This window comes from Loxodonta africana, chromosome 14 (assembly GCF_030014295.1).
Source record: "Loxodonta africana isolate mLoxAfr1 chromosome 14, mLoxAfr1.hap2, whole genome shotgun sequence".
Taxonomy (NCBI): Eukaryota; Metazoa; Chordata; class Mammalia; order Proboscidea; family Elephantidae; genus Loxodonta; species Loxodonta africana.
This window is the reverse complement of record NC_087355.1, coordinates 36,291,798-36,312,086: the sequence shown is the minus strand read 5'-3', so window position 1 is coordinate 36,312,086 and position 20,289 is coordinate 36,291,798.

Here is a 20,289-nt window from a genome sequence, read left to right as displayed (position 1 = left end):
CAGTACTTGAGGCTGAAGAAAAAACATGGATTAATAAGATCCTCACCTTCAGGAGCTTAGCATCTCGGTTTTTTTTTAATTTTTATAAGATTAGTTGTTTTTATTACAAATATGAAAACTACTTGGTTTGCCTTAAATCATTATCAGCATTAAACTAACCCTTGTAGACAAAAGAGTGTGTAGGTTTTATAAAGTACTTTTCAAGGAGTACTCTTCTACTAAGCTAACAATAACACAGTTCATCATAGAGAACAAGGAGATTCAGTCTCAGCTTTAAGAGTAAACTGTGGTCACTCCAGAGGTCAACAAGTTTACATGCTGGGAGACTCAAAGGACCCAAGAAAGCTGTATAGGAAAGAAGGGGAGTGCTCCTTAAATATTCTGTCCCTACTTCATTCTTTTGTTACTCACTGGTATCTTCCAGGGCTACCCAGGTCTCAACTCAATTACACGTGATGCACAACAGATACACCAGGGAAATATATAATTTTTTTCTCACAGGATAATCCAAATATAACGACTCCACCACGTCAAGAAATGTTTTGTTTTTGATTATCTGTGGTGGAGTCAGGTTGCAATTTATTTCTTTGTATGTTGCAGAAGGTCCTTCCGTACAGTGGTGTCACTAGGGTTGATGTCATCCAGTGCGGTAACTCATGGTGTCCCCCCCCCCCCACGGACCTTCTCCTGAACCAGACCATACAGAATCCTAATATTTTTTGTAGTAATGTTACTCATAAGTCATAACTCACATATATCTCTCCTTTTCCTTTAATTACAACTTTATTCTCAAAAGTTATTGATACAGGTTCACAAATACTAATTACCACAATACTGTAGCTAAAACACCAGAAAGTCTGGCAAAATCATTGAGTATAAAAACACCAGCAGCAACGAAAACACCACCACATGCTTGTAGTGTGTACAGATGAAACTACGTGATTTGAAGCATCGTTGTAACTGGGTAATAATGACAGCTCTGACCGGAGCACATGAGAAGGTTCGAAAAGCAAATCAGCATAGAGTTTTAGCCTTGTTGGTAAACTGCTCTTTTTCTTAAGAGCAGACCTTAAGAAAAATGTTTTTATTGTTACAACTAACTACACGGATATTTTTATAGATAGGCATTTTGGTGTCACCCCCCCGACAGTGTCACTAGGTGCAGTTTGCACCCCCTTAGTGACATCACTGCTTCTGTGGCTATTTTGCAAATGCCACATTTGAATTCCAACACAGGGAACAACTGTTATCCTGATCTTCCATTTAAAAAGTCAAGACTGCATCAAGTTCACAAATCAGAGACATGTTTGCTAAATTAATGTGAGCCAATAAGCTGGCAACTCACTGGTCTGTGCTCCTCCTTCCTCCGGGAAGCACTATAAAACCAACGGCTGTGGCTTCATGTGAACTCCAAGTCATTCTACAGATGTGATTCACTTTACATGTTGTTTTTGTTAGGTACTGTTGAGTCAGTTCCAACTCATAGAGACCCTATGGACAATAGAACTAAACATGCCAGTCCTGGCCATCCTCACAATCATTGCTATGTTTGCCCATTGTTGCAGCTGTGTGTCAATCCATCCTGTTAAGGGTCTACCTTATTTTCGCTGACTTTTTTTTTTTACCTTACTGAGCATGATGTCCTTCTCCAGGACTGGAGTCGAGTTGACTCTGACTCACAGTGACCCTGTGTGACAAAGTAGAACTGCCCCCATATGGTTTTCTAGGCTGTAATCTTTACCAAAGGAGCCCTGGTGGCACAGTGGTTAAGCACTCGACTGCTAACCAGAAGGTCAGTGGTTCAAACCGAGCAGCCGCTCTGCAGGAGAAATATGTGACAGTCTGCTTCCGTAAGGATTTACAGCCTGGGAAATTCTATGCGGCAGTTCTACCCTGTCCTATAGGCTCGCTATGAGTAGGAAATGACTCAATGGCAATGGTTTTTTGTCTGTTTGTTTAATCTTTACAGAAGCAGATTGTCAGGTCTTTCTCCCATGGAACTGATAGTGTGTTCCAACAGCCAATCTCTTGGTTAGCAGCTAAGCGCTTTACCATTGCTCCACCAGGGCTCCTCCAAAAATCGAGTACTTATTAAAATGACATAGCATGACAGTTAATTAAATGTCTATTACTAACATCAACAACCATTTAAAGAAAGATAAATTTTAAAGTAAGATTTAAAGAAATGCACATATATCACAGTCATCGACAGCTTTCAATTTCCTAATCCGAAACTGCTTATTACTCTTCATTTTGAGAAGAAGAAAGCATAAATTCTTTCTTTCACATATGTCTCAGGTACAAAAAGACATAGCATACATACATAAATGCACATACATCCTCTCGGAAGTCCTCTGGGGAATCTGGCACTTTGGACATCAAAGCAACTTGGACATCAAAGTCCCTGCTTACAATTTATTTACAGAGGGTACTAAGCTCCCTTGTCAGCACTCATTTACTTTTCTGAGTATTCTTTCTGTGTAACAATCTAGTTCTTTTTTTTTTTTTCCTTTTCTGATGTAAAAAAAAAAAAAAACTATTTAACTGCTACCAAGGATGAGTTAATCTAATGAGAATCAGATTTCAAATACGCAATGCACGTGTCACAACATGTTGCTGACTTTTTTCCTATCAGGAAAGGGTTTCTTTCTCCTCCCAGTTCCTTTACTCCTGTTTCCAGTTCTTTATGGCCAGAAATGTCTTTTAAAGCAGACGCAGGCCAAAATGAAGAAAAATAATATTACTTTGCATCAAAGACCCAATAATATCTATTAACCACTATGGTAGTTAAGAGCCCCCCCTTTTTTTTTTTTAATTTTCCGAAACTTTCAGCTTTAAACCCACTCACACATGGACTCACCACGAGTCAGAACTGACTCAATGGCAACTGGGACAGGTAAACATAGTTTTTAAATATAGATGCATGGTGGCTCCTCAAATTGATTCAGGAACTTTTGAACATCCATGGTGATATACAGTTTTCAGTGACTGTTACATTTCCTAAACTAAACCAATAAAATTATCCAAGGTTAGTCTCAGAAGCTGAGAAGTTTATGAGAGTAGTACAACCTCCCGAGCTTCGCCTTTTGATGTTCCCTTTGATCACTGCTGTCATTCCAGGTTTAACTTTTCCTTTTATCTGCCCATTCCCTGGTTCCTGCTAATAGCTCAACAGACAAAAACAACAAAACTTGCCTAGTCAAGATACAACACGTTCCCAGTAAGGATGCTGCCAACGTTAATCTGCTTAAAGGCCTGGTCCTCAGAAAAGAAGCTCCTCTAAAAGGGACTTGCCCTACAATCCTTAGTAAATACAGGAATTCACTCTTTGCTCATGGCTTTTCTAAGATGGATTGTAAGCTTTTCTGAATATGAGCTTCAGTGGAGCCAGTATTTCCTAAACTATTAATGAGTAATCAATACCATTAATTAAAAATATGTTTCTTCTTAACAGTAGTGAGGGCGGATTTGGCACCCAGTAACAGTTCAATAACAATAATAAAAATGATTCCAGCAGAGAAGGAAATTAAAAGAAACTTGTTTAGTGGGGTATTCTTTCCCCAAACATAAATTGGCAGGTAGCAAAATGTAAAATTTTAATTACGGCCTCAGTCACAAAACAAATCTTCCTAAACCTACCTTTCATTACTAAAGTTCTAAATTTCACCTGCTGCCATTTTTAAACTAGCAGGTAAATCATAAACCTCAATTAGAAATGGAACTTTTCTGTTCCTTTGTGAAAGTAAGCTTTCCATAAAATTTGATTATACAGTACTATTCAGTAATACGTATGCTAATCCAGGGAAAGTATTTTATTAGTATTTGTCTTAGTTACCTAGTGCTGGTATAATAGAAATACCAAAAGTGGATGGCTTTAACAAACAGAAATTTATTTTCTCACAGTTTAGGAGGCTGGAAGTCCGAATTAAGGGTGCTAGCTCTAGGCGAAGGCTTTCTTTCCTTTCGGCTCTGCAGGAAGGTCCTTGGCTTTTTGAGCTTCTGCTCATAAGTGATCTGCATCTCTCTTCCCTCATCTCTGCTTCTATCACTGGCTTTTTTAATCTCTTTTATATCTCCGAAGAGAATGACTCAAGGCTCACCCTAAACTAATCCTGTCTCATTAACATAACAAAGACAACCCATTCTCAAATGGGATTATAATTACAGGCATAGAAGTTAGGATTTACAACACATATTTTGGGGGGACAGAGTTCAATCCATAACAACCCACCCTTTGGCCCCCAAAAATTCATGTCCTTGTCATATGAAAAATACATTCACCCCATCACATCATCCCAAAAGTTTTAAAATCAACTCCAAGTCTGAATTCCATCCTGGGGCAAAATTCCTCTTCATCTGTGAACCTGTGAAATCTAGAATAAAAGGTATCTGCTACCAAACTACAATGAAGGAACAGGCACAAAGAAGACATTTTCATTACAAATGGGAGAAACTGGAGAAAAAGAAGGGAAAAACAGGCACCAAGCAAGTCCAAAACCCAGTGGAACAGTTTACATTATGTCTCAGTCATCTAGTGCTGCTGTAACAGAAATACCACAAGTGGATGACTTTAACAAAGAGAAGTTTATTCTGTCACAGTCCGGTAGGCTAGAAGTCCGAATTCAGGGTGCCAGCTCCAGGGGACAGTTTTTTTTCTCTGTCAGCTCTAGAGGAAGATCCTTGACCTCAGTCTTCCCTTGGTCTGAGAGCATCTCAACACAGGAATCTCAGGTCCAAAGGATGCGTTCTGTTCCCGGCGCTGCTTTCTTGGTGGTACAAGGTCCCCATGTCTCTCTGCTTGCTTCTCTCTTTTATATCTCAAAAGAGATTGGCTTAAAACACATCTAATCTTGTAGAACTCATCAATATAACTGCCAATAATCCATCTTATCACATCATAGCGATAGGATTTACAACACATAGGGAAATCACATTAGATGACAAAATGATAGACAATCACACAACACTGGGAATCATGACCCAGCCAAGTTGACAGACATTTTGGGGGGATGCAATTCAATCCATGACCCATTAGCTCTCAAGACTTGAAAATAATCCTCTACTCTCTGAGACTATCTAGGCAATGACCCCACCCTCCAAACTCTGGGTGTTGGCTGCACCCTCTGAATTCTGGGTGGAGGCCCTTTGGCCCTGGGCTTCAGGCCACCTTCCAGACCTTCTGGGATGGCAACTACACTCCCTCAGCTTTAGGTGGTCCCATTCTCCTAGACCATCTGAGTAGTGACCCCACCCCCTCAGCCCTGGCAGGCCTTGTTCTTCTGCCCCTTAGTCATGGAAGCACCACCCCCTCAACTTTGGCCCCATCCCCCTGGCACACCTTAATGGCAGCCCCACACCCTGGAACCGAGTTGGAAAAGATTTGATTCTTTGAAACCTAGGAGGCTGTGCCCCCTCCTTTGAGATCCAGGAGACTGTGGCCCCACCCCTTGAAACCAAGAAGGCCCTGCTTCCTGTGCTCCTTCCAGCAGTTTTGCTGATCTCCTATCTGCTCCAGGGATGATCCTTTTCTTGTTTGGGGGACAACAGATGTAGCTCCTTTGGCCTATTTCCTGCCTGTAGAATTCCAAGGATGCAGACAGCATTCTCTCCTTTCATTCTCTCTCTGTCCCCTTCAGTCTGAGTAATGGGTCTTCTGCTGTGGTAAGTTGGTTAGATCCATCAGTCACAGGCTTAGTCTCTTTAACAAAAGATTGTGTAGCCACATCTTTGGTGAACATTCTAGGACACATGTCCTTAATTTGTACAACAGAATTTTCCAAATCTTTAAGTTCTGTTTTCATTTGCACAGTTCATTTTTAGGTAAGTCCGTCTTATTCCTCTTGCATGTTACTATAAGTGGCAAGAAGAAATCACATGGCCCCTTTAAAATCTTGCTTAAAAATCTCATCAGCCAGGTATCCAAGTTCATCACTTACAAGTTCTACCTTCCACCAAACATTTGAACATAATTTAGACAAGTTCTTTGCTACTGCATAAAAAGCATCACCCTTCCTCCATTGGCCAATCCCATGTTCATCATTTTCTTTTAAAGCCTCACCAGAACCACATCTAACACCCATATTTCTAGCAACATTCTGTTCCTGGTACCATATGTATTCTCTAAGGTGACAGGGACTTTCTCTATAGCTCTCCTCACTTCCTTCTGAGCCCTCACCAGAATTACCTTTGATGTCCATAATTCTACCAACAGTCTCTTCAAAGCAATCTACGTTTTTACGTTTAAGCACTTTAAAACTTTTCCAGCATCTACCCATTACCCAATTCCAAAACCACTTCCACACTTTAGCTATCTGTGAGAGCAGCACCCTCCTCTTCCTGTACCAAAGTCTGTCTTATCTGGTGTTGCTGTAATGGAAGTATCACAAGTGGATGGCTTTAACAAATAGAAATTTATTTCCTCACAGTTTAGGAGGCTAAAAGTCCAAATTCAGGGTGCCAGTTCTAGGCGAAAGCTTTCCTTCTCTGTTGGTTCTGGAGAAAGTTCCAACTTCTGCTCCTGGGTGATCTTCATGTGGCTCAGCATCTCTCTTTCCCCATCTCTGCTTTTCTTACTTGCTTGTTTAATCTCTTTTATGTCTCAAAAGAGATTGCCTCAGGACCCATCCTACACAAATCTTGCCCATTAACGTAACAAAGACAACCCATTCCCGAATGGGATTATAACCACAGGCACAGAGGGTAGGATTTACAACACATATTTTGAGGGAACACAACTCAATCCATAACAGTGTTAGTATTATTATTATAAACAGCCCTCATTTTGACAGTCATTTATATAAAGCTTTCTTGATCTACTTAGAAACTATCCCAAAAATCATTATTTGAAATAATCAAGTTAGTTTAACAAAAAAACAATAAAAAAGTTTACTTTTGATGATTTAGGATATACAAGAATAAAAGAATACATTTTATTTTTATTGTTGCTCCTATCAGTAAACACATTTTTACCAATGCCTTATAATTTCAATAACCCTCAATCTGCTAGGATGAGGGTGGATGAGAGGAAGAAAGAGTGGAGAAGCAGCCCAAAAAAATAACTTCAATTCCCAAAGATTATCTAAAGATTTACTAAAGTCCACAGTAGTTGCCAACCAACTGCAAATTGCTATGGGAATATTTTCTGGTAACAGCTATTAAGAAATTTGCAGTATTTTGTCTGCCAATAAGCAACTTAATCTTCAGTGTTGCAGTGCAAGTTATTAAGATTTCTTAATCATATTTTCGAAGATTTTTTATGATTTGTTACACCTAAGTGATAGCGAGTGAACTTGCCCTCAATTCATCAAAGCATGTTGTAAGGCTTCTAATCTCCATACCTTTAATTGATAAGTGTTTATTACTAGGGAAAGTCCTGGGTTTTTCAAGGTGAAGGAATATATGTGAAAATTGAGGGTTTAGGTAACCTTGACAGGACTAACACACACCAACCCTCACCACCCCTACTATCAAAACTCCCCAAAACCAAACCCGTTGCAGTTGATCCCCTGTAAGACCGAGTAGAACTGCAGCCCCACAGGGTTTCCAAGGAGCGGCTGATAGATTCAAACTGCCAGCCTTTTGGTTAGCAGCCGAGCTCTTAATCACTGCACCACCAGGCTCCCCTATCACCATCCCCCCTCCCCAAAAAAAGTTTTCTACACAAGACTAGGGTTTTTTTTGGTACACAAGACTAACCCTGCCCTCCGCTTCCTGCACGAGGCTCCGGGAAGCGCGGCTCAATTTAAAAGGGAACAGAAAAGTTACTCCCAAGTGCAGGATCAGCAGTGTGCGGTCGGCGGGCGCCGGGACAACGGGCAGCACCCTCCGGCACCCGCTTTGCAAAAGTCCAGTCCGGACCGGTCCCCGCAGGTCTCTCCGCCCCCATCCGACCCCCGGCCGGATCCGCAGAAGGCGCTCACCGTTGTGCTCGCCGTATCCCCAGCTAAGCCTTGACATGGTCTCCGAGTGGAAGGCGGCGGAAGATGTGGCTGGGCGGCGAGAACCAGGGAGGGAAAGGGGCCGGCGCGCGAGCGGACGGGCGGGAGCCAGCCTAGGGCGGGGACCGCGGGGCGCCGCTGAGCAGAAGTGGGAGCCCTACATCCCGGGGCCAGGGCGCTGCCGGCCTCGTCCGCCAGGGGGCGGCGGAGCGCGCGGAAGGCACCTGGGAGCGCGTGGGAAGGGTGCCCGCCGCGTGAGAAGCTGGGCTGAATCCTGGGGAGCGAGTCCTTCCTATTCTTAGTTTGAATCCGCTAGAGGAAGACTGAGTTTGATAGAGGGAGAAAAATATAAAATCAGAGGGTTTCCAGAGATTTCTGCCTTCTGGGAAGTAGTCACCCTAGAGAGGAAAGTATTGCCTAGAAGGCTGTCCTGGAAATGAGTCACCTGGGCCTGAAGCTGCCGGGCTGGGAGTTGGGGATTCTGGTGATGACGGCGAAGAGGTTGGCAATGGCCGTGGTGATTACAAATGCTAAACAATAATCATAATGATAATAGCCACAAAAAAATAATTTACTATTTATTAAGGAGCTATGGCCGGTAGCCAAAATTTCGGCGGTTCTAAATCACCAGCTCCTTGGAAACTCAATGGGGCGATTCTACTCTGTCCTACAGGGTCGCTACTCCACCGCAACAGGTTTTTGGTTATTAAGACTTACCATGGACGAGGATCTAGGTTAAGACATTTACCTATTAGATCTTCGCAATACTCCCTTAAGGAAGATACTGTAATATTCCTATTTAGGACAGGAGAGAGAAATAAGGCCTAAGAGAAATTCAGTAACCGGCCCCAGGTCACACCGCTAAGAGAGGTCGGAGATTCCTTTTAAACGGGAACAGATTCTGGCCGTCCACCTGCTCTCATCCTACCCGTCGCTGTAACTCTAACCTCCTGCAGGCTGTGACCCAGAGGGAGGCAAAGAACCAAACCCCGTAGCTGATACTTAGGAAATTCTGCTGCCCTTCCACAGGATAGAGAAAAGCAAGTTTTCAGCCCATCTTTTCTGGACGTTGATAGGCTTGCTGCCTTAAGACTGAAGACGGAACTAACTGCAGAGCCTTGACTGTTCTGGGCTCCGAGTGAAAAATAAAGAGAACTATCTGACCCACCAGGATTATGATAACAGGATTTTTGGTTATTGATTATTCATTCTGCCTGAGGGGTTGAGTTTGGGTCAATTTGAAATTGAAATTGAACTGCACAGTATTATTTACTGACAAATTTATGACAGGAGCTTCTTAGTGGGACTAAGAAGAAAGGCCTGAAGAGCTAATTCTGAAAATCAGCCAATGAATACGCCATGAATCACAACGGTGGGATCGGCAACCTATCATGCGATCAGGACAGGGAGCATTACATTCCCTTGTGCCCGGGGTAACCACCAGTCAGGGCCCACCCAAAAGCAGCCAACAACAGGCTTAAAAAAGAGTAAAGACCAAATGCAATGTGTGAGCCTTGACTTGAAAAGAGTGATAAAGATTTTCTGGGAACAATTGGGGAAATTTAAACATGGACAGCGTATCCAAAAAACCAAACCCAGTGCCGTCGAGTCGATTCCGACTCATAGCGACCCTATAGGACAGAGTAGAACTGCCCGATAGAGTTTCCGAGGAGGACCTGGTGGATTCGAACTGCTGACCTCTGTGGTTAGCAGCCCTAGCACTTAACCACTATGCCACCAGGGTTTCCTTACAGCATATAGATAGTATTATTGAATTGATGTTATTTTTCTTAGATGTGATAATGGCATTGAGATTGCAGAGAAGAATGTCCTTACTCTCAGGAGAGGAATTCTGAAGCATTAGGGCTGAAGTGGCTGAAAGACTGCAAACGCCTTTCAGACACCTCAGTCAATAATTGGTGGATCTAGCTGAAGCTATCTGGGTGCTCATGATACTACTCTTATAATTTTTTTCCAAAAAATTGAGGGACAAAAAACTTCTACTTCCTCAAATCAATGGACCCATGAACTTGCTAAACAATCTTTCGGTTCGGTCCACTTCAAGCTTCCTTTGCAACAAAGTGTAATTAAATCTACTCTCCTCTTCAATGAACCAGACTCTGTAAATCAATAATGTGCAGCACTGATAAGTTATAAATCTAGCCATAGAAATACTTAAGTTTAGTTGCATAGATAAGGAAAGGTCAAAGTATGAATTAATGTTGTTTCATAAGGGCACGTACATTGCCTCTTTGTCTGTGATGCACATTTTTCCAGTTGTTCCTTTTAGGAATTCTAAGTGTGAGTCAGAAGTGGCTATAACATCTGATTTTTATAGAGCAAGAAACTAAGATGAGCATGGATCCCCAGTTACCTGAAGAGGCAAGCCCCACAGTCCAGGACATAGCCCCAGTCTGCAAAGTCCCAGGTTCAAGGTGCTCCCTATCTGTGCCTCATTTCCATCCCTCATCAAGTCCTATGATTTCTGCAGCTGGGACTTATTAACCACAGGAATGCTTTATCATCCAGTATCTTATATACAGTGTTGATTTTATGTAGTTGATACTACACATGGTTTCCATTTTTCTGATTTCCCGTTGCTAAAGGTTAGGATTTGCTTGTTAAAGGAGAGGGTCAGTGAAAAAGAGGAAGACGTTCAACGAGACTGATTGGCATGGTGGCTGCAAAAATGACCTCAGACACAGCAGTGGTTGTGAGGATGGCGAGGACCAGGCAGTGTCTCATTCTGTTGTGCACAGGGTCACTGTGAGTTGGAACCGGCTCAATGGAACCTAACAACAACAAAAGGTTAGGATTGTGTAATCAATCTCCCAAGGAGGCACCTGAGGCCCAAAGGGGTTAGAGGACTTGCTCAAGTGACAGAGGTTTCATGCCAGGACAGGGATTCTCAGACTAGAATTGAAAGGAAGGCTTCAATAAATCACCTCTAAAGTCACTTCTCAGATTATAGCTTTAGAAACTTGAGCCAAATATTTCCTCTGTCCTAAATTGTCAGACAAGGCCACATTGTTAAAACCCTACATTCTACATTTTTGTTCTTTATTTAATCTCAGACAGGTTTCTAATAGAAATTTATATGCACCGTATTTGGAAGTGTTTTGTATCTTATCTGAGCATATTATAAATGTAGGGAAAGTGTGATGGAGAAAAAAATGAGAGCTAAGTTTATTTATAAGGAAACGAGGTTGTATAAACATCAGATCAATGTTGGAAAGTCCAAATAATTCAGGCCAAAATAACTCAGCTGTCCAAGAATTCAGTTAATAGTCCCTTGGCTTGGAGTTAATATATCAGTGTCACTCTATTTCTGCCAACTCTTTGAAATATAAAAACAGAGAAATTAAAGGTGCTAACAGGTATGTAGATAAGACAATCTGTCATCAGGACTTATCAGGATTACCTCCTCTCATTTGTCCTCTAGGAAAGGGCACTTACACGTGGCCCCGTCTTACCACCATGCAAAGCTTGAGTTATCCTCACTCCAAGTTGCCCACTTGCATCCCACCATCCACCACTGGAGGCATGCTGCACTAGCCCCACCCACCTGGCAAAGCCTCCAGCTCCCACCAACCCTGTGCCATTATCTCCTTTATAACCTATATTACCAACCCCACCCTCTCTTCTTGGTCACTGCCATCAGCATGCTAACGTGCTCTAGAATTTTCTATCTTTAGGATGAAAATCCTTCCTTGAACATACATCTCATCATGCTACCCATCCCACCTCTTTGGCATTTCTCAGGTTCTTCTTTCTGTATCCAGCCCTTAAATGCTAGCACCAGCTTACCAGTCATGTGAGTGAGCTACTTTAGAATCTGATCCCCTAACCCAGCCAAGCCTTCAGATACTACAGCGCCAGTCAACATCTGGCTGTGAAACCTCATGAAAGAGCCTGGGCCAGAACCACCATCCAGCCAAGCATCTTCCAAATTCCAGACCCACTGAAATCATGAGGTAGTAAATAAGGATTGTGGCTTTGAGCCACTAAGTTTTGGGGTGATTTGTTACCCAGCGTTAGAAAACTAACACAGCACCTAACACAATGACAAAAGCCCGGACTTCATGGAACTTATACTTTAGCAGGGAGAGACAGATAATAAACAACATAAATAAAATATATATGATGTTATACAGTGATAATGGAACATCAGAGAAGGGGGGGTGGGATGTTGTGATTTGATGGCAGCTAACAACAACAGTCAAGGAAGAATTCATTGAAAAGATGACATTTGAGAGAAGACCTGACATGGGAGAGACAGCCATGCAGATATTTAGGGGGAGAGGGCTCCAGGCAGAAGGGATGAGGACCAGGAGCACATCTGGCACGATTAAAGAGCAGTAAGAAAACCGGTGGTGTCCTTGGGTGGTGCAAATGGTTAACCAAGAGGTTAGTGATTCAAACCTACCCAGAGGTACTGCAGAAGAAAGGCCTAGCAATCTCCTTCTGAAAGAAACCCAGTAGGGCTGAAGTGGTCTGAGGAAGGGGGAAGAATAGCAGATAAGGACAGAGAGATAACATTGGCAGTGGGGGCAAAGGGTGATTATGTACGATTCACAGGCCATTGTAAACTCTTTGGCTAATATTCTGAGTGTTGTAGGAACATTGGAGAATTTTGTGCTGAGGAATGACATGGTTGATTAACATTTGGCAAGATTTCTCTGGCTGCTGGGTTGAGTAGAGATTAAACTGGGGGATCAGTTAGGAAGCTATTACCATAATCTAGATGAGAGAAAGATGACGGTGAGTTGGATCAGAATGCAATAATTGGTGCTTGTTCATTGTCTTCTTTACACCTTTTTGAATTTTCTACTACTCTTCACTCTGTTCTAATCTAAAAAGTAAAACTAATACTTTTTAAGAAGCCAAATGTTTTTAAAATATCTTATAATCCTCAGTATTTTTTGTTGAATTAATCATAATATATGATGCTCAGATAATTTTTAGTAGGATCTCTACACAACAGGGTTGCTATAAAACAACACAAAGAAAAGGAACTTGAAAACTCGTTGCCGTCTAGTCAATTCTGACTCATAGCGACCCTACAGGACAGAATAGAACTGCCCCATAGAGTTTCCAAGGAGCACCTGGTGGATTTGAACTGCTGACCTTCTGGTTAGCAATTGTAGCACTTAACCACTATGGCACCAGGGTTTCCCAGAGAAAAGAGGAGAGTCAAAATCATTTACGTTTTTTTGTGGTAACTCTAAATACAACAATTTCAACTGGAAAACCAAATCCTTGTTGAGCTTTAGAGAGTTTGAGAGTTTATGTTATCCATTTAACATGATAATTACAAAGTACAGAATCTTTTTGATTTTTAGTTTTAAACACTGCTGAAATTTGGAGTGTCAAATTGTAATTTCATAGGATACTCCCTTCTTTGCTTTTGCCAGTTTTCTGAGTTTTAAACACGAACCTACTAAATATCTCACTATTCCTCTAATTTTTAACCATTACTTGCATTTTAACCAAGCATCATAAAAAATGTGAAAGGACTTATTCTTTGAATATTTTTATTGCTTTTGTGATATGTATTTGACTGTGGAGCCCTGGTGCCACGGTCAGTGTTTAAGAGCTTGGCTGCTAACCAAAAGGTCGGCAGTTTGAATCCACCAGCTACTTCTTGCAGACTCTATGGGGTAGTTTTTCTTTGTCCTGTAGGGTCACTGTGAGTCAGAATCACCTTCACGGCAGCGGGTTTAGTTTTCGTTTGTTTGCTTATTTGAAACTTCAAGTAGGAGCCCTGGTGGCGCAGTGGGTTAAGCACTTAGCTCCTAACCCAAAGGTCAGAGGTTGGAACCCAGAAGCTGTTCCACAGGAGAAAGATGAGTCAGTAGGCTTCCATAAAAACTTACAGCCTTGGAAACCCCATGGGGCAATTCTACTCTGTCGGATAGGGTCTCTATGAGCCTATGAGTCAGAATAGACTCCACGGCAGTGGGTTTGGTTTGGTTTTGGTTAACCTTCAAATATTTAATATTAGAATCCTCCTTTGTGACCGTAATTAGCTAAGGTTCAAGATTTCTAGGCATTTGGCCAGGAAAGTACTCTGGATAAAATCAGCTTAATGAAATGAAAACATATTTGTGGTACACCTATCGTTTCCAGGGAACATTGCTACAAGAACATAAAAAAAGTGTTTTTCTAGGTATCTCTTAGTCATGCTAATACTGAGAGAGCAAAGAAATCATTGTATTGGCTACAATCCCTTGCCTAATTTTTATACCTCAGGCAATTTTAAACAGGTCTTTGCAATGTACCTCCAATATATTAGAAATACATAATTCTGGATGGAAATGCAAAAGTGATTAAGTAATGGAGCCTGCCCTTGAAGAGTGTATAAACTCGTTGAGAGACAAACACACGTGCCAGTAACATGTATTCGAACTATAGAAAATATACAGTGAAAAGCTAAAGCCTATTCCTACCCCCCAAAGCTTTATAAAAGCCCGCTGATGTGAGTCATTTCTCCTTCACTACAAAGAGTTAATCACCTCTTTTCATTTACTGCTTCTTATCTTCCAGGTATTTCAAGGAACCTGACCTGGATGGAAAGAAAGAGAACCCTTGTTTGTTCTGCTCTACTTTCTTACGTAGAATACATAACAAATGTTCACTCTCTGTCTAAAAAGAAATGCTTCTATCCCTGAGAGGTTAAAAAAAGAAAAAGACTTGCCATTGCCACAATCGATTATGAAAATTTTCATGATCTAGTTGGGTCCTTCCAAGAAATGCACATTATATTTGGGGGTAGAAACTATACCCACATAGAAACTATACAGAAATGCAGAATGCATACAATTTTTCCTGATTCTTCCTCATGCATTGATTACTCAGAGCAGCCATAGTAGATGCAAAGTGGTGGCTGGCTCTCCTCCATATTAGGCCTCATAGTTTATTTTCTGGACCACTGTCTCTTCACCTTCAGCCTCTCCTTCCTCCAGTCGGCTTTCACACCACCACCAAAATTAGCTCCCTGCAACAAAACCATCTCCTGTAGGGGGGAAGTTCTTTACTACCTAAAGAATAAAATCCCAAACTGTTAACCTGTGTGTCTTCTTTTTTTTCCTTCCTTCTCTCCTTCCTTTTCTTCTTTCTTTCTCCCCTCTCTCCCTCCTCCTTCCTTTCTTCCTTCCAGCCTAAAAGCCATTAGGTGGGGCCAAGCAAGGTGTATGTGGAGAAAAGGGGGGAATGGAGTGTACCGCAGCGAACCAGGCAGGGCCGGAGCCTGAACAGATTGAGGAAACCATCTATGCAAGTAGGCAGTAGCCAGGAGTGGATTGTAGGAGCCTAGCGGGGGTGAGAAGGGCACTCATATGGAGCATGGAAAGAGGAGTGGCCGTATTTTCACCTACATCTCCACGCACCCACTCTTCCAGCCAGATTGGATTTCTCCAACTCTTACCACATCAGCATGTTCGTCTCTGGGTCTAAGGTTTGTTCACGCTATGCTCTATTCCTAGAAGGCCTTATAGGGCCATTTTTGCCTGTGAAAATATTTTTGCTGCTACGTATTAAGGGAACGTCATAAACTGTAAATATTTAAATCAAATTCAGTCTGATTCTCAACTTCCACTCCTAGCTTGGCATAAAAGTCAATCTCAGCCTCAGGCATATGGAAAGCATTGGCTAACCCAGTATCCAGAATATAGGAAAAGTTCTCCAGTCTTTAGTCCATCACAGTGGCTGCTGAGATGCTCAGTGACAAGGTCAGGTTTCATTTAAAGGCAGGCAGCTTCATCCTTTCTTTGACACTCACTGGTGCAGGAATCTTGTGCTATAGCTGCTACCGCCAAGGTGATATGTGTCAAAGGCTGTGTCTTAAGCACTTGGCAGAAAGTCCTTCACCACCCTCTCCCCAGTCATTTCCCCAGTCTCCAGAAGCTCACCTTTTTCCCTAGGATTAAGCCATTTCCACTTTTTACTCCATCCGCTAATCCCATCTCGCCTGTCAGTTTGTGGTATTGTGGCTGGCTTGCGTGTTACTATGATTTTGGAAGCTATGTCACCGTTTGTCAAATACTAGCAGGGTCACCCATGGCGATCAGCTTTTCGCGGGGCTAGCAGACTAAGACAGGCTAGGAGGAAAGGCCTGATGATCTACTTCTGAAATTAGCCAATGCAAACCTTATGGATCACAACAGAATATTTTATGATACAGTGCTGGAAGATGAGCCCCCTAGGCTGGAAGGCACTACACAATAGCCATAACAATGGGCTAAAATGTGAAGATGGTGCAGGAAAGGGCAATGAATTTTTTGTTCTATTAGACATAAAAAAAAATAAGGTCACCACAAGTCAGAGCCAACTTGATAGTAACTAACAACAAGGAAGTTCCAGGTAGGAGGGTTTTCCGCGTATTTGGAAACTTCCTTTTTCAGCCCTGAAATACAAAAATCATTGACAACTGCTAGAGACAAAGACCAAAAATCCTTTGTTTAGGAGTCAATTCTGACTCGTAGTGAACCTACAGTACAGAGTGGAACTGCCTTCACAGGGTTTCCAAGGCTGTAATCTTTATGGAAGCAGGCTGCCACATCTTCCTCCGGGGGAACAGACCTTTCAGTCAACAGCAGAGTGCTTAATCCCAAACCACCAGGGCTTCTTGCCTGCTTAGGATGCTAGAAAGAAAAATGTCTTTCATTCTTTTAAGCTTCCTAAATTTTTGAGAATAAAACATTAATATCTCAACCAATTATGCCACCATGCTGCTCATCTTCCAAGTCAGGGGTCAGCAACTTTTTTCTGTAAAAAATCCAAACCCGTTGCCATAGAGTCAATTCCGACTCCTAGCAACCCTATAGGACAGAGTAAAACTGCCCTGTAGAGTTTCCAAGGGGCACCTGGTGGGTTCAAGCTGCCAAACTTTTGGTTAGCTGCCGTAGCTCTTAACCATTATGCCACCAGAGTTTCCTTTTCAGTAAAGGGCCAAATAAAAAATATTTTAGGCTTTGAGGGCAACATGTTCTCTGTGTAACTACTCAGCTCAGCTGTTGTAGCATGAAAGTAGTCATAGGCAGTATGTAAACAACAAAGCATGACTGTGTTCCAGTGAAACTTTATTTATGGACCCTGAAACACAAATTTAATATAATGTTCATGAGTCACTAAATATTCTTTTTATTATTTCAACCATTGAAAATGTAAAACCATCCTTAGCTCATGGGCCATACAAAAAAAGATGGAGGGCTGGATCTGGCTTTGGGATGAAATTTGCCAATTCCTCTCTGAGATAAACAAATGAGAATTTTATGACTATTTCTTTCCATAAATAGCACATTTTTGTGTATTCATTACAGTCCTTGCCATTTTGTGTCAAAAATCATTCTGTGTGCATATGTGTGTCTCTCCCAGACTATTGTACACTCCATAAAAAAAAAGAATGTGTTATGTACTTCATTTGTGTTCCCACAGTGCCTAGGGGTTCCAAATATTTTGATTGAATGCAACTGAGTAGTGGGGAGAAGTCTGAATAAATGAAACAAATTTATTATGGAGTATCAGTGCACAAGGCTGGCTTTGTTCTGATAGAAGACTATGAGTTTTTGTTATACATGGTTTGTAATTATTTATGTGTGCTCTCATTTTCCTCTTCTCCCTAATTATCTTTGTTTACTTGTCGAATGGCTTCCAAGACAGCTCTTAGAGGACCAGGTCTGTATAGAGAACTCTGCATGGCTGAGTCTCAAGAGGAAAACTGAGGTTTTTTGAAAGGTGCTTTTTCCATTTGTGATTTTATTCATATTCAAGGTTGTTATAAAAAATGGAAATGTGGTATTTGCATATATTTTTAAAGACTAAAAATTCAAAGCTGTTGTTTTTCTTTCTATACGCATAGCTTATTTGTATATGTATATGGCTCTATACGTATAGCTTGTATGCATAGTTAAATATGGCTCTTAGAAAATTAACATGCTTCTTTCTTCTGTTTTAGTAACTTATGCTTTCATATCTTATATCTCATTAACTCCACACAATAATCCTATGAATTAGATAGGGCAGGATTGGAGTCATGACTCTTTCAGATAAAAGTGGTTTGAAAAAAACAAAACAAGGTAATTTAAGCTAAAAATGTAATGTTTTAGCTCAGGTAACTGAGAAGCCTAGGGATGGAACTTACTTCCATTTATGACTGAATGAAAGGTCTGAAATGATATCGTCAGCGCTCTGTCTTCTATCGTTCAGCTCCGTTTCCTTTTTATGTTGCCCTCAATCTCTCTGACTTCAGACAGGCTTCCTCCAAGTTCCTGGAGGAGATGGCTACCAGTAGCCTCAACTTCACATTTTCCAGCACAAAGACACCACAGGCAAAAGACCACATCCTCCACTAGCTCTAATTAAAAAATCTTTGGGAGGAGGACTGTAATTATCAGCCCGGCCAGGACTACTTGAGGGGAGAAGAACATTCCCCATGGACAGGGATGCTGAACAGATAATGAATGTTCTCTAAAGTGGGTATAATGGCCACTTACAGGAAACACAGGCATAAAACCAATAACTTCACATTCAAACTAAAAAAACCAAACCCACTGCCATCAAGCTGATTCTGACTCACAGTGACCCCATAGGGTTTCCAAGGCTGTACATCTCTACAGAAGCAGACGGCCACATCTGTCTCCTGCAGAGCCACTGATGGTTTCAAACTGCTGACCTTTTGGTTAGCAATCACTGTAACCACTCCGCTTCCAGGGCGCAAGTAACCATAATTATGTCTGCCTTTTTTGCTTCAGTATTTGTGGATTACTCTGGCCTTATAAATGATTCTAATGGTTTTCTGGGGCTTTGGTTTGGTTTGCTTTTTTTCCTCCCACACATTATGGACCTAGCCTTATTCCAGCATTTTAAGGTATATAAAAAAAAAAAAAAAAAACGCTCTTTAGAAAGAATACAAAACTTGAATAAACATACATTGACAGATAATTATTCCTCTTTCTAGTAAGTTTCCCAATTTAGGGAACGGGCATAAACATAATAAAACAATTTATTTAAAAAATAGCTAATTTTTCTACCAGCAGGCAAGTAGCTGGTTTGGCAGAAAGGGAACCTGACCCAGGGCCAGCAGACATGGATTCCAGTCTGGCTTTGCTAATTACTGGTTGTGCGGCTGCTAGCCAGTGACTTAAATTCTGAACCATAATAGTCTCCTATCCGCAAAAATGGGGTGGTGTTGGGGGCCTACTGGTACAGTGGTTAAGAGCTATAGCTGTTAACCAAAAGGTGGGCAGTTCCAATCCACCAGCCCCTTCTCGGAAACCCTATGGGACAGTTCTACTCTGTTCTATAAGGGCACTGTGAGTCGGAATTGACTACACGCAACAGGTTTGGGTTTGATTTTTGTTTATTATCATTTTATTTTGTATACTCTCAGATACTGAAAAAGTAGGTGGAGTTGTCTTGAAAGTTACAAAATGTTATATAATTGTCAGCACTTTTACATTTGTTTGAAATCTGGCTTTTCCTATGACCTGACAACGTAGAGAAACACATGAAAACCGTTAGCTTAAATAGGGAAATTTCTTTGGAAAAACTGAGTCAATTTTCTAGAAAACCCAGCGCCTCTTTATTGGAACACACACACACACACACACAAAAGCAAAAATGTTTCTTCTAAATGTTCTAGGTTCCCTAGTACTTGTTTTATTTGTATGTTTTCGTATTCCTGTGCCTGGCTTCTCTGCTGTGCTGTAAAAAATGCTCTTTCTGAAGGAAGCTACAATGAGAAAAGCATTTCTAACTTTCCGTTCATTACAAATTTTCCCTTCGGAGATTGCAGCTCAACAACTATTCTAGCCGCAAATTTCTTCCCACCCAAACCGAGCTCCAGACGCCACCCCAGGTGCACAGCGCCACCTCCCGGAAACGTGGGCAAAGCCAGCCAGGAGTCAGCGGCAAAGGGCTACTTGTGTGACTCTCCTCGAGGCTAAGACGACTGAGAGACACCTCGGATGGTTTCTGTACACATAACCCACTGCCATCGAGTCGATTCCGACTCATAGCGACCCTACAGGACAGAGTAGAACTGCCCCATAGAGTTTCCAACACACCACCCGGGAAATCCAGACTTGGCTCTGTCTCTAACGCCTGTAGCTCGCGTGAACCGAGGAGACGTAGGCAACTCACTCACATGCAAAAGACGTTATTGGGGCGGTATTGGAACTCGCTAAGGAGGGCGGTGTCTACCAGACAGCGCTCCGCCGACAAGACTGGGCTGTGTGGGTGGAGCTTCGCTCGATAGGCGGAGCTCCGCTCTCTAGGCAGGACTCCGCTCGGTGGGTGGAGCTTTGTGCTCTCTGGGCAGGACTCTGCTTGGTGGGTGGAGGTTTGCTTTCCA